This window comes from Alosa pseudoharengus, unplaced genomic scaffold, assembly GCF_046254945.1.
Source record: "Alosa pseudoharengus isolate Yale_2024_CS ecotype anadromous, Long Island Sound unplaced genomic scaffold, YU_APseudo_1.1 YU_APseudo_1.1_scf_17, whole genome shotgun sequence".
In the NCBI taxonomy this organism is placed as follows: Eukaryota; Metazoa; Chordata; class Actinopteri; order Clupeiformes; family Clupeidae; genus Alosa; species Alosa pseudoharengus.
Window position 1 is genome coordinate 2516091 of NW_027468640.1, and position 5000 is coordinate 2521090.

Below are 5000 nucleotides of genomic sequence, written 5' to 3' on the forward strand. Positions count from 1 at the left end.
CGTAACGGCCGTCGACGGCCGTTCTGTATTCTCCTGTAACGGCCGCGGCCGGCCGCAATTCTTAAAGAGATATCTGCTACAGTATAACCTTCATACATGAAATAATACAGCGTTAGTGGGTACATAAACACCAGACTTTTATTTTGACACACTTTAATGGCTAGGTCGCTATTGACATTTCTCCGGTATTTTTGAGTTTAGCCTGTTGACTGACCGGCTGAGGACTTACGGTGCCTCTGGAGTTATGGCTTCTAACAAGCGTCCGCGTCTTTTCTCATTAGATGAGATAGTATTGATGTGCATCCACCATGTTTTAATGTAAGTGACGATCATATTGATGTAAGAAAATGACAAAATAAAAACATGAAAGTGTAATATATTTAACGTTAGCATCCTCCCGTTTGAGCCTCTCTGGCATAAAAAAAATCGTATGGCTGTCACTGTGAAAGTTTGAGTTTGAGTTTAGCTAGCACCAGCAAAATATAGGCATAATTCAGTGATGGGTCATGGCCTAATTAACAATAAAGTTTATGATAAACCCATGCCAGATTTATTTGCAGTTATATCTTAACACATAACATTAACATTACCCCTTTCTGGCATGTACAGTAAAGCTAACATTGTCAAATCCCACTTACAGTTATTGCAAACTAGGCTACTATTATGTATGTCTCTCTCAATGAGTTTTTATGTTGACTAATAACCAAAGCGGGAACCACCGTTGTGTTTTCTGCTTATGGATGTTAGGAAAATGTATTTGTATACAAGTAGGCCAATGTCTGGTCATCTTTGTGATTACAAAAAAGCCTGCTAATTTGCTACCTTCACTGATGTAACGTTAGTCTGAGACTCGTAATGTTAGCACAGGATAGGTTGAAGGTTAGTGAACGAGTGCAACAGGTTCATTATAATTAACTGATCAAGTTTAGATAAATGATATAACATGATGTGCATGTAAAACAAAACGTAAATCCATGTCAGGTTTAACAGTCCCTGTTCTTGGTGACATGCTTATCAAATGAGTCATGATTTCATGCGCTATGCTTCTGGCCTACGTTATATCCTCATCATTTTTTAGCTGTAGCCTAAGGCTTACTGTCCAGCTAAATCCCAAATAAGTGCAAGATATGCCAGTCTATTTCAATGAAATCAGTACTCAGTACTATAGTATCTTGTTTCCCAGCTTCTAATACAGAAATATGTGAACCATATTTATAACTTTTTGTTAGTGTAAGACTTTGAGACTGTAAGTGAGTAGGCCTATGGCCGTCTATGGGAAACATGAATATATCATTCTTAATGGATCATATATCATTTGAAAGAGCAATTTCTAATCTTTAAACTGAAAGAAACTTACAATTGACACTTTTCATTAGATTTTTAGTTATTCTTGGTTATTTGAAATGTTTCTCAAATTGCCCTTTTCTCTTAGAATTCCCAGGAATCTGGGGCATTGTTGTAGAATTCCACTGGGGTATAGAGGGTTAACCCTTAGAACCCGATTGACGCAAAGTGCATCTGTTACATTGCTCCGGAACTGTTCATCGCAGCGAGATGAAACTTTTATTGCATGACAAAGCAGAAGTGGGGCTTTCCAAAGAGACTACACACTTGTCTGTACGATCAAGTATGAAAATTTAAAAAAATCATGAAATTAAATCAAATTGCATCATATTTACAGTCTATACTTCCCTGCGTTCACCTGCACACCCATTACTCTCATTTGAATTACTCGCGGACCCGTGATCTGATAGATATGCCACGCATGTCAGATGAAAGAGGAGACTTAGAGCTATCATTTGATACCAAGTACATCCTTCTGGGTTATAAAACAGACGAAGTGACAACAAAATAATTACTTCATATAGCTGGACTTACCCCACGTTTTTGTCTGTTTTTGTGGCAAAGCATGTTATAATCCAACGCTATCATGTGTTTCTCTATGGCAAAGCATGTTCATAATCCGGTTTTGATATCCTAGCAAATTCCTGCATGGAGAGATATGGAGCGCAGAAAGGTCATTTTTTATCACTAAATAAAAAATGGCATTTATTTCCGTAAATCACACACCACATATTTCTGTAAATTGCTCAGCCCCAGAGTATCCCTCCAACATGGCAATTATATAGCCCGATTCAGGACAGTTTGCCCTACACACACATGAAATGCATGTAGAACTATGAGCTTGCTGTGGTGAGATACATGTCGAAATATAAGAATTTTTATAATGCACTTTTTATATTTTAATTCTTTAAAAATCAAAATAAAATCAATTCTAGTACTAATACATGCTGAAAAAAACTATATATAATATGTGTGTGTGTCACTTACAATGGCCAGAATAAATCCTTATGAATAAAGGTAGTGAAAATGCCCTAAAAACAGCTTAGGGTTCTAAGGGTTAATCTGCGTTTACATGGAACAAGTGTTTAATCATTTAGAACAGTGGTCCCCAAACTTTTTCTTCCGAGGGCCAGCTCACTATGCCTGGCTCTAAGAGAGGGCCAGAGACTCGGAGTATATCAGTAACCATAAATACCTTAGTTGAATATTTCATTACATTTAATCTATAGGCTATTGCAATTTAATACCATTGTTATCTGTGTTTATATTGCCATCTTGCCATATCAGTGTAAAATGTAGCTCAAACGAAATAATACTAATAATAGCATTCTCAAAACTATAAGCAGGGAGTCCCAAACGTATATTTTGAACTCTGAACTTTGCATACACAGCTCAAGTTGTGAACAAGCAATATCCTACAAATTTAAAGTTCTCAAACTATGAGTTTTATGAAGTGGTGGCAGAAACTCACTCACCACTCACCTGATGAGAACTTTGTGAACTCTGTATGAATATTTGAACGAGTGAATAAAAAATATAAATAATTATAACAGAAAGTTCCAGAATTATGACTTGAATAGAAGTTAGTTAGTTATTAACAATTAATTGATAAACTTTTAGAATATTTTGAGCACTGATGCAGTCAGCAGAGGCCTCTTACATTGTTTGCAGGTACAGTAGGCCTATACATTTCATTCCGTTTTCGATGGCAAACGCGAAACAGCGCCAAAACAACCACCAGTGGACAAAAAGAGTATTACATGTGTACTGTTAAGACCCGCCATAGAGAATGAATGGGGGAAATTACGGAAGTTATAGTTTGACGATGTCGTACTCCCGTGCGGGCCGGATCCTATATACCACGGACATGTTTTGGGGGGCCACCTAAAATGAGGTGGCGGGCCGTATCCGGCCCGCGGGCCATAGTTTGGGGACCACTGATTTAGAAGCTCCTCATTGTATTGTTGCCATGGAAACTCATTGTTTACGTCACTCTACATTATTACCACATAGGGCACACCTGAGCAGGAAGAAGAAATGTACAGTACTCCAACAATCAGAGTACCTGTTTACATGGGTGGCATTGTGTATGTGTGTGTGTATGGGTGGCATTGTGTGCGTGCATGGGTGGCATTGTGTGTGTCTATGAGTGGCATTGTGTGTGTGTATGGGTGGCATTGTGTGTTTGTATGGGTGGCATTGTGTGTGTGTGTGTGTGATGGGTGGCATTGTGTGTGTGTATGGGTGGCATTGTGTCCGATTCCGATTGAGCCCACTACTCCATTAGTAATCAGATTGAAGGTGTCTATGTAAACAGGGCCAGTGATTGCTTTATTTTAAACATATAAGGTGCAGGAGGTAAATATTGCAGCTATAGTGATGGTTTTAACTAGAGATGTACCGATAGATCGGCTGGTGACCGGAATTGGCCGATTTTCACGTGATCGGGCATGACCGGCGACCGGCCGGTCAGTCTGAGACATGCCGATTTTATGCCGATCAAATGCACTCGCGGGCCGCAATTGTAACAACACCCAGCTGAGTTTGCAAAGTTTGAAGAAGCTAGCAACCAGGCCAACACTCAGGGGTGGACGTAGGGCTACACAGAAAGCGCTAATAGGCTACTGAGTTTTTCTATGCAGCGAACGCTGTGCTTTGCCATATTGCGTGGAATTTACTAAGCTGTCCCTTCATTAGGCTACGTAAACATCGCTCATGACCGCCTGTCCCTGCCGCTAATTGCGTGGCCACATGTGAACCACAAGCGCAGCTGAACGGAGATAACCGATTGCTACATTAAAAAGAATCAAAGTTTAGCGATCATAGGCTACATGATAATAAGATGTCAACAAGCAGCGACATACAGTAGTAGTGCTGCCACTAACGACTAATTTTCTAATGACTAATCTTTCGACTAATTTTTCGATTAGTCGACTAATCTAAACGACTAATTTTTTTTAAAAATCAAGTGTTTGTTATTTTGTTGTGTCTGTTTTATTTTGAACTCAACTAAAGGGAAAACATAATATATATATATATCACTTTTGTTAGAAGCTGTATTACTGTAAGTAAACTGTTCAAAAACATTATGTATTAAAAAAAACACCCATTTAAAATGCTACCTTCAGATCTAATGTCAGACCTTTGATAGACTTTATTTGTATGCCAGTGTTGCCATGGACATAGACAACTTCTTTGACCTGAGGCCCGGTCATGGCATACTTTGGGGTCATAGGGCCCACCTACAATAACCCACCCCCCATCAAATTATCCTTATATCACATCACAATTATTATTGTTATGCTATATTGTTATACATGCACTTCAAAGCAGCCAGTGTTTAAAGTGCTAACATTGTTCACAAAAACTTTGTGAAAACATGCACATCAGAGGACTGCTTAACTAATGTAAAATATAATTACAATAGTTTCATTGCTTGCATGGTTGCATGATAAATACTTATCAAAACAACAGCAATTATATGGGTGTAATCGTTTTGGGATGTTTCCCTCATGCAAGCATCATACACTGGTAGGCAAATGTAAAGAATATTGACATATTTAATTATGCCTTAAGCTTTTGGCCACGTTATTCAAATTTGACTATACAATACTCTAGATAGTGTATTATAGTATGTGCTCTGTTTTTATGGAAGT

General features: G+C 38.4%; 1 protein-coding gene across 2 annotated transcripts in view; it reads left to right on the top strand.

Annotated features, from left to right (window-relative positions):
* Positions 1-5000, top strand: part of rap1gds1 (RAP1, GTP-GDP dissociation stimulator 1) — an 80583-nt gene that overhangs the window by 54154 nt on the left and 21429 nt on the right. The window lies entirely within an intron of this gene.